The sequence below is a fragment of the Oryzias latipes genome, chromosome 17 (genome assembly GCF_002234675.1).
Source record: "Oryzias latipes chromosome 17, ASM223467v1".
Taxonomy (NCBI): Eukaryota; Metazoa; Chordata; class Actinopteri; order Beloniformes; family Adrianichthyidae; genus Oryzias; species Oryzias latipes.
The window spans coordinates 29519071-29529717 of record NC_019875.2 but is presented as its reverse complement, the minus strand read 5'-3'; the positions used below and the strand labels follow the sequence as shown (position 1 = coordinate 29529717).

At 42.4% G+C, this 10647-nt stretch overlaps 1 long non-coding RNA gene across 3 annotated transcripts in view; it reads right to left on the bottom strand.

Moving 5' to 3' along the window:
- Positions 1-852: 852 nt before the first annotated feature.
- Positions 853-10647, bottom strand: part of LOC110016927 — a 38721-nt gene continuing 28926 nt past the window's right edge. For 2 of the 3 annotated variants that reach the window (XR_002292242.1, XR_002292245.1), the window contains 3 exons: positions 3640-3862; positions 2127-2833; positions 853-2013 (listed from right to left, as the gene is read on the bottom strand). This is a non-coding gene — a long non-coding RNA (uncharacterized LOC110016927). The remainder of the gene's footprint in view (positions 2014-2126; positions 2834-3639; positions 3863-10647) is intronic. The other variant, XR_002292243.1, reaches the window with a different exon arrangement.

Sequence of the window (10647 nt, the reverse complement as noted above, 5' to 3'; positions counted from 1 at the left end):
CCCTCCCTCTTCCCCCCATATGCTGTTTTTTTCTGCTGCCAACAGCCTGAAAAATTCAAGTGGACCCAGTTGCAGACACTACCGGAACCAGAAGTCCCCCCATATCACCCAAAAAACGTTTATGTACACTGGTAACCCTAAAAGTGACAGTTTTCCCTGTTTTAAGTTTTGACAAAACTTTTTTTAACAATTCTGAAATTATATTTTTCTATTTTAATTTTTTTTATATCTTTTCATTTCCACAAATCAACAGAAAATCTGAAGAATGAAAATGAAAAAAAAAGAAAGAGAGAAAACTTCATGTGCCCCTTGGATAATTTCTTGGATAACTTCATTTTGGGTAAAAACAAAGAAAAATAACTTCTATTTTCAAAGTGTTGCCAGGGGTCTTTTTATTATAAAGATGCAATTTTTAGCCAAAATAAATCTGCGTCGTTTTCCAGGACATAGTTTCTGCAGAGCGGCAGGAGTTCATTAAAAATTCAGCTTTAAGTTGTGGGCGGGGCTGTTGGCGTGGAGTAGGTCGTCGTCTTCCCGTCATCCCTTTGTTTATGTTCTCTCCCGCTAGCTTACCGCCCCTCACAACCCCCCAGCCTAACATTAGCGGTGCAACAAAAATGGCGAGCAATACGAGGGCTTTCCAGCCGTAGAGTTTCAAAACGCTTGAGGCCCCACCCAGCAAATACGACCTTTTTCAGACTGCATTTCTTTCGTCTGCTACTGATTCACAATGATTTAGATAAAGAAATGAAATGTTACGTTTGTTTATATGTCCTCCATTATAAGAGAAACATGTTCAAATCACCAAAAACGCCATTTTCATCAGTCTTTAAATAATGTACACAGCAAAGATTTTCCCTATTTTGTCTTTTAATGTTGGTGCTTGACAATGAATGGTCTTCAATTGCATCCTGAACACAGACTCACCAACTAATGAGGAGGAAAAGTTCTCACAAAAAAGCAAATTCACACATTGTTAGAGCCAAGAGAAGAGTTAAGAGAACGTCCACCGGATAACCTCCAATTTACACTCCAAAGCCGCGCTCTCATTTAACCAAAACCCGAGCGGGACACGCGCAGGAACCCTCTTCACCCCGTCCGTGCTAAATGATGATCTGGAGGCGTCTCCAAGGCGACCGAGCATGACACAGCGCTGCGGCGGCGCTGGCGACCTGTTCACACAAGATAGCCGGGCATTGACAGTGCAAGGCGAATATGTGCGATAGTGTGTGTCTGTGTGACATAACAGACAATATGCACAACTGCCATGTTTCACCCACACGCTGTCAGCAGGGGAGCTGGAGCGCACACACACACACATGAACACACACAGAAACACACACAAAGATGTGCGATCCAACACTTGTAATGTGGACAAAAACAAAACAGCTAAGAGGAAAAGTTCTCTTTGTTTTGCAGGAAAATGTTCCTCTGATGTTTGTGACGGTCAGAGATTCAGATTCAGAAATCTCACGGGGGGGGGGTCACTGTTGGTCACGTTGAGGCAGAAACTTCCAGTCATTTCCAAACATTTAATTGGTCGTCACCTTTGCCCGCTGGAACGTTCAGGACACGTCTTCGTCTCTCAGATGTCCGCTCTGCGTTCTGATGTGTCGTCATGGCAGCAGAGATGACAGACAGCTGGAGGAATCAGCTGGCTGAATACCAGGAGCCTCTTGGCGCCATTGTTTGCACTTTGCGGCTCTAATTAGACTCGTCGCTTGATTGTCGGTGGTGGTTGTTGTTGTTTTCTGGAGAGCAGACAGGTATGAAGACGTCACAACGCTCCGTGCAGTTCAGACCCATCCCATAATTTACCGCCAGCATGATGCAGACGTGCGATGCTCACACTGACAAACAAGAAGAACAACAGCAGTAAAACACCCAGGATGAGAATTTGTTCCACTGATCATAAACGGCGATCCAACAACCAACTTTGATATATTTTCAGTATTTGCAGTTTGTTCTCTGCCTCCCTTCTCCAAACAGATCCAGAGAAAATTCCACTTGATGCTGTTTGGGAGAAAAAATAAATTAATAGACAAACTCACGTCCATTTGAAGTATTTGGAAAACACATGTATCCAAAAGAAACATTCATTAAATGTGCATTCATAAAATGTTTACCTGTGATGAAATGTTTAAAAAAAGAAGAAGAAAAATCAAAGGGTGAAAAAAATACATGAATAATAATTTTTAAAAAACTCATTTTGAAGTTAATATTAACAAAAGTGTTCAAATAAAGGAATGTTTTTTATCAGAAGAAGCTCCCAGGACAAGAATCCTCTACTTTATTTTAGGTTCTTTGGATTTGAGGGAAACTGAAAATCTGCAGTTAAGCAGGAAAAGTTCAGGAATGAAAAAATGCATAAAGATTAAAAAATGATTTTTTTATAAAAGATTCACGACGTTGAAAATATGCCACAAACTCCGCCCCCATTCTAACGCAGATAAATGGATCCGTGTGCGGTGGGGAGTGTAAACAGAGAGCTCTCAGCAACGGGGAGGAGAATGGAGACAGGGTTGCTCCGCACCAACGGTCCCGCCCACGACTCAAAGGTGACTCCTGCCGCTCTGCAGAAACTAAGTCCTAGAAAACAGTTCAGGTTTTTGGGGATTTTGGCTAAAAACTGTATCGTCGTCATTAAAAGACCAACGGGAACGCTTTGAGAATAGATCAGAAGAGGATGGGAGTGGGAGATTTGGATTGGGGCTTCAGTGGGGGTGCAGGTTCTTGAGGATCGTTCCACTTCTGTGGACATCATGAAGGTTGGAATGTTCCTTTGTTGTGCTTTGATATTTCGTCTTTTCATCCGCAGACGGCCCGTATCCACCTGTAAGAAAGAAAATCTAATGAACCAAATATGATTTGTTTAGCACTTTTCCAAAGTGCTTTACATAAAAACATAATCCAATCTAAAAAAACAAAAGCAAGACAAGAGACCACTACACCTACAAAGACAGAGCCCAGTTCTGACTAAGTCTATGAGCAAGAGACAAAAATCCTCAAAATGTTAAAAAAAAACAGAAAACAATTCAACTCAAGAATGAGCCGAGATCCAAAGATAGATCTGTTTCAATCAAATAAAAAAACATCTTTTTTTATGTGAATTTCTGTCTTTAAGCCTGAAAGTCCTGAAGGAAAATGACAGAAGTGTTAAGTTTCACCAGCCTCTCTCTGAAAATGACTGTTTTTTTTTATGCCTTTGTTTTTGAGCAGGACTTCACACAAAACATCCTAAGTGTTACATTTGCGGCTCAATAAGCAGAGCACCTGAGGAAAAGTGTGGGTGTGAAATGAGTGCGGCAGTGAAGATGCTGTTTGGTTCTCTGACACCTGTCGGCGCCGCCGCTCTGACTTTTAGCCCCGCACCGACAACAGTCTCCCTTTAAATGAGCTCATTTGTGGCTACCTGTGTTCGTGGGGGCGGACTGTCAGCAGGCCGTGGCAGGTCACGCCGGCTTTTCTCTCAGCCAGCTTCAGCTTCACGCGTAATCACAAGCCCCCCCCCTACAGCAGCCTCCCCATTAGGGGGTTTTAGAACCTCATTTTCCACCGAAGGCAGTTTTACAACCGGGTTTTCCAGCACAGATTTATAGAAATGAACAGAATCAGAGAGTCATTCAGTGGAATAATCACCTGTTGTGTTTTATTTCTTGCAGCAGAGAGTGGTGGGGGAATTTCCCGCCATTCTGCGGACAGACGCCGGCATGTCTCCCGCCTCTGACAGCGTGGGACGGCTCTGCTCTGCCCGAGGCTTTTCTGCAAGTCTTTGCCTCAAGCGAATCAGGAACAAACCCCAGACGAGAACCACAGGTCAGGCGGGTTTTTGTCTCCTTTTTTTCTTGTTGTTGTTGTTGTTCTGCAGGAGAAAAAGAAAACGGTTTCAGAGCAGGAAAAATGCACCGGTCACACAAACGTCCACACACCAACGCTTTCAGCTCCTGACCAGATGGAGTTCCCCTCCGGAAATTTGAATCACCACAAATTGTTGGGTGTTTTCATCCGTTTTATTTTTAAAGGTATTTTTTGTACATTTCTGTAAAAAAAGAAAAAGAAAAGAAATATTCTTTTCTCTTTTTCATTCGTTTAAGCAAACCTAAGCTTAGAGATTCTTCTTCTGGACAGGCTTGGATATCAGAGATATCCAGCCGTACTGTTCGCATCCTACGGAGCGCGTGTCCTGACATTAAGATATAAAAATATATCTTGTTCCCACAGGTTATTATGTCGTTCGCACGAAATACTATTCCGTTCCCACAAGATACTATTCCGTTCCCACAAGATACTATTGCGTTCCCTCAAAATACTATTCCGTTCGTCACGTTTCCCAGCGTGCTTTGCTGTCAATCACTGGCCAATCACCGTGTCCCTGTGACCAAGGTCTAACAACAAGACCAATGATTGGCAGCAAAGTATTCTGGGAAACGTGACGTAGTGCTATTGTTGTTATGCTACAAGCTAAAGGTAAGTGCTTTAGGCGAAGCATCCAGCTTAATATGATATTTTTCAGATTGTCATCGAGAAAATAACAGATCGACCATTCTTACTTTTATCTTTACCCCTATTGAATGCTCACAGAGACACGGAAGTAGCGGCAGGAAGCGGCTTTTGCAGCAAGATGACTGAGGGCGTACCCCAGATCATCATCATGTGAATGAACGTGAATACGATGGATGCTTTTGTGCTTTTTAAAATAAATAAATCTGTTCTCTAAACATCCTCCGTGTCTTCAATGCAATGTAATGAGACACACACAGAGAGAAATGTGAAGGTATCTGCTGTAACTCTATGACGTAAATTAATAACAGGAAATGATCGGCTAGTCAGTTAGCATGTAGCCTAATAGCCTTGGAATGTAAAGCAACTGACTGCTAAAGTTAATAAAAGACAAGTCCTGAATATTATTATTCCTATTCGACTCTAAACTACAATATCAGCTGTCTGACAACAGACCAGCCAGTTGCCCAAATGCCGGCATACATGATCAAACAGAGAGCTCTGCGGCGGAGCTAGTAGTAGCCTAGCAGGAGCTATCGTATGACAAAGCAGCCTTGTTATCATAAATCTTTTGATATTTTTGTTATATTCATTGAGACGGTAATAAAGTGATCATTTTTGTTTTTCATGTTCCTTTTTTGAACGAATATGGGTCACAGAGACACGGAAGTTACCGCTGAAAGCAGCTTTTGCCGGCGTACAGAGAGCATATCCGCGTGAATGACTTATGACGTGAATAATTACTGCGTTCGAACGGATTAATTAATGCGTTCGAACGACATAATTATTGCGTTCGCACGAGTTAATCATTTCGAGGGAACGGAATAGTATTTTGAGGGAACGCAATAGTATCTTGTGGGAACGGAATAGTATCTTGTGGGAACGGAATAGTATTTCGTGCGAACGACATAATAACCTGTGGGAACAAGATATTAATCTGTGGGAACAAGATATATTTTTATATCTTAATGTCAGGACACGGGCTCCGTAGCATCCAGATCCCAGCTCAGAGAACAAAGACGTTCATGAATCCGTTTGTCTGCTAGTCCAGGCATCAGAAAGGGGCGGAGCAGGGAGCTTAAGGCCTGTCTACGTTACAAAAAACAACTTTTACAACTGCAAGTTTTCAACGATTTGAATTCTCAGAATGCATTTTTTTAGCTGAATTTTCCTTATCTATGCCTCAAGAACATGTTGGAAACATTTATCAAAGTGGGCCTTCAAAGGGCTGCTTTCAGCCTCAAGTGACGGACGTGTTTATTCATCGTCTGTCCTCTTTGCTGTATCAATCTTGTCTTATAACTTACATGCCATAAAAAAACACAGAGCCAAAGTTTTCAAACACTCCAGCTGTTGGACATTTAGCACTGAACGATAAAGTGAAAAGCTGCATCTTCATGAATCGGAAGAAAATGGTAGCCAAGGTGACGGTTGAAAAGTTTTTGTCAAACAGGAATCAGCAGAGACGAGGACATGTTTGGATGCGTGCAGTAGCGGCGGCGGCGGCCTTGGTCACACCTAACGCATATTTTCCAGTGCTTTCACACAAACACACTCGAGCAGACAGTTGGACGGCAGATTGACGGAGCTGTTAAGAGAGCTCTGAAAGTGTTTGGGTTTGCTGAAGGTCAAGCTTTCTCGCATCGCAGGAACGTTTTTTTTGTCTGCGATTTCAATGGCGAAGCATTGACTTGCCAACATGAGGTCCTCTATTCAGATGGAGACATGGATCATTTCTTACTCAGGAGCTCTAAGTGGCCTTGGCCAAATGACAAGCAACAGCTCGGCTTGTGACTAAACCTCAGCGTGGTGCGAGGGAAAAGCTTCGATCCCTGGCTGCTTCGCTCTCCTCACAACACTCTCTCCATCATTTTCCTATAGTATTTCACTTGTCAATACCAAAACATGAGGCACAGATCTATACTTACAGACCACCGCAAAACAAAGACATGTTTGACACTCCAAACATTAGCCGGCCCCTCTCAGTATTGAGTTAATACAGCCGTATTCTCCGGAGGGCCCTGAAAAGGCAATGCACTTGAAAATGTCATGAAAGCTGCATCGCCATCACAGGTGGAAATGCTTTGGTAAGCCAGCAGATCTGATTACTATGGTTTGTCATAATGCCACCACTGACATTTATCCATCCATTAGGGACCATAAAAATGCTGGCGAAGCAGCGCCACGCAATTTAATTAAAAAGACAACAAATACGACCATCTTTTGTTTGATGAACGGACGCAATATCGGAGTCCACAAACAGAATTAGGTGATAGAAATGACATAGAAGGGTGGTTGTGTGTGTGTTTAATCATGTATGAAGCATTGAATAGCTGCACAATGGTGTAGTGGTTAGCACCCTCATCACACAGCAACAAGGGCCCAGTTCAAATCCTCCATTAGTCGCTTTTGGGGTCACCAATGGTTCAATGGTGACCCCAAAAGCGCCCCCCGTGTCTAAATGTGTTTTGGCCCTGCAAACTAAACATTCAGGGTGAACCACGCCGTCGCTCCATGGGATGGGCTCCAGCAACCCAGTGACCTCAAAAGAGATGAACCGATTTGTGGAACATTTGAATAAAATCATCGTTTTTTATTGGTTATAAGACCAAATATTTACAGACAACAATATTAAAAACACAAAAAGAAAAGACTAATTATATTGTTTGAAGCAGTGGTCCAAAACCTTTTGTAGGCCGGGTTAATGTCGGACAGAATTATCAAGGACTGGTTGGGACCGAGCCGTAATGGCCGTTACATTTTCTTTTTTTTAACTTTCCAGTTTCTGGAAATTCTAATTTTCAAATCAAAATGCTACTTTTCTAATTAAAAAGTCAGTGTGAAAATGTGTTTTGAAGCAGTTTCAGTGAAACAACGTTGTTTTCTTTAAGTTGTAAAACGGTAATAAAGGAAACATGACAGGTTCTTTTTCATAAAATACTAATATAACAATGATAACTCAATTCTGCCCCAGATTATATTTTAAGATAAAAAGATGAATCCCATTTGGTCTTAACTAAATCCTAAATCATCCTGGATTTTTTTAAACACAGAGGAGTATTTTCTGCGGTGCAGTTTCTTTAAAGTGGCTGTCTAATTAAGATTTTATGTAGAGGCTCACAACCGGACATTAACTTCAAGCTCTTTTTTAGCCCCTTATATCGATTAAATACTTCAAAATAAAATGATATCATCATAAAATTAGATTTTTCTCATAATAACAATTATAGTGCACCAACACAAATGTAAATCCACAGTGAATGCAACTTTATGAGCAGCATCTTTGTAACATCAGAGAGTTGGTGGCTGTGCAGAGCTCGGTGTGTGGGAACAACTTTAATTCAGATTTCTTTTTATTTGAAGCTGAAGGCTCTTCTTGTGTTCTCACTGGCTCTATTCTGACAATAGAAACTTTCCAAAGATGTTAGTTTATTTTTAATTAACTTGGTTGAGGTTGGAGCACTCGCTTTAGGAAAGCAGCAAATGTATTAAAGACACGTGACCAAGGGGAGCGTCTTGACACGCGTCAGGAGAAAGTTATAGACGGATGCTTTAGAAGGAAGCCAAAATAAAAAATTGCGTCAGAATCAGAAATTAAGCAAAAACAGAAATAGAGTATGTTTTTAGTTGGCCGCAGACTGGTACTGGTACCAAATTGTTCAACGTAACAAAATCACCAAAAAAGACAGAAACAAGTAAAACACTCATGAAAACAAAAAGGACCAAAGATTTGCCTCCAAAACGCACCTAAAAACAATCACACTGCCTGTTTGGTTTGGGTAAAAGAAGCAAAAGCAACACAATGAATGTTTCGGAGCGGTAAAGGTTCAGCTCTGGACCTCGTCCGGCGTTCTCAGGACAGGTCCCGGTTCATCGGCACGCCGGTGTCACGGAGCCAAACCCCTCACCTTTTTCTCTTAGGGAGTACGGCGCATCGGTAAGGATGAAGACAAAAGCCTGCCCGCATTGTTGTGTGTGTGCGTGTGTGTGTTGTTTTTTTAACACTTTCCGTGAAATGACACCCCCACAGCAGATTTCTGCTCTTGGACGATCACCCACATCTTCATTGTGTTCCACCACTTGACGTGAGGTGTGAGAGCTTCGTGACAGTGACGCCGCAGACACAATTATTGTTTATTCTGCTACCAGTTGACACCTCTGACACATTCCCAACAAAGAACAATAGAAGACGACGGCGTGCAGCCTTCAAATGTTCCTCTAGTGAGACTTCACGGCTCCACCTCCACACTGCAGATATGACGGTTGGCCTTTGGCCCTCTTGACCTCAACAAGCAGCCGGGCGGCGGCGCTCCCAGATTAAATCAGATCTCTTATTTTCTTCTTACCTTTTGTTTGGCTCCGACTCAGGGAGTCGGCTCACCTGTGTGCGAGTCTGCTATTAAACCAGCAGCAATGTTTGTGCTGTTCGGCCTCAGCCGACGGGCATTTTAGAGAACAAATACCATCAAGCTGCAGCCTTCTTGGCTTCCTGTGGCCTTCGGCTCAAAGTGACGAAACCCACCGAATCGGCGGACCAGAGAGAGCCTTCACCAAAATCTCCTTCAACCGCGTCGTTTCCCTGATTTCTCCCTGTTCCTTCCTGCCTCCTGCCATCGCTCTGACTTAAAGCCGGCATACACGGGGACTAACTGCACTGAGAGAATTGATTTCCAGTGAGGCGGTGTCTGAAAAACCTCCTGGAGCTTTCTGGGGCGCCTTCATCCTTCTTTATTGCGGTCTAACCTCAAGGGGCAACACTGTGTGCATCTCAGACGCACAAACACACACCGAACACTATGGCACGCACACAAAACCTGTAAAACCCACAGGTCGGATAGAATTTAACTAGATCCTGCAAAGCCTGTCACTTCATAGGAAAACATAGTTACGGGATTGCTTAACTTAATGAATTTTATTGGCAGATGACGGTAAAGAGAAGCCTATTTGACAGCAGAGGATTTATCCGCGGCAATAAAACCAGCTTCAACAGCAGAGGCTGCACAGTCTGTGTAACAAACACAAGGAGGGGATGGAACTTTAGTTTTACCGGAGCGGTAAACGTCCACGCCACAAAGAAAAAAACCAAAAAGAAAGTTCAGGAACCCAACAGTTCACCACCAATTACTCCGCGGTGAACATGCAGCTAGTGATGGTTACTATGCAGCCTGTGATGCCGGGATCAGGACCTGGGATAATGAGATTTCTCCACGCCTGGTGATTACAGCGAGCAGCCAGCTAGAAACAAAGCAGATCGTGGCGCCGGGATGTGCCCAGCGACGGGGCGATGGGTTAGATTTACCCTCACAGCCCCCGTCTGTTCTGAGCTTCCTGTTTCTATTGATTTTAGGAAACAACTAAAGTCTGAAGGGCTTTTTTGTGCCGCTATTGTTACACTGCAAACTATTTAATGCTTGCAGAGATTTCAAATCTGGTTTTAATACATTAATATATTTTAGCGGGTTGGAAGTCCTTCTCTTTGCTCTCCACCTTTCCCAGCTTTTCTTAGAATCAACACAGTCCAGAATGCTTCGTCTCAGTAAAAAAACTATCATTAAAATCATTTTGCTTCATGTCTTGACATTAGAAAAACTCAAATTTCACTGTAATTTTATACATCATTTGTACGTTTGCCATAATCCACACCATAAACCATTTAAACAGCTTTTTCTGGGAGAAGACTGTAGATGTGTTTTATAAGTATTTCCCCCAACTGTACTACACTGTACTGTAGATATGGTAGTATTAACGATGAATATATTAGTAGACGTGCTTTGTGAGTGGATGACGTGTTTTTTTCCCAACACTGCTGTGATTTTAGCTAGTTTGGCTCTGACGTGCTTTATTCGTGGCTTATCTTGACTCGATGTCAGTCACTCTTTCCCTCACATCATCATCGATAGAAACTTTTTACTCAGAAAAGGCAGGAATATGGCAATTACCAAAGATCCTGAATTTTGTGAGTCAGAGTTTATTTATGTTGAACCGTAGTTTCAGTTTGCCTAATTCTGTATCCACTATTTTGTTGTAAAATAAGTCATTCCCATTCATCAAAAAGAACTACAATTAGGTACAGAAAAACTCAAAGCACACAAAACATTTGTCTATAAATGGCAAAAAATGAATTTTTTTAGGGCTGCAGAAAATTCT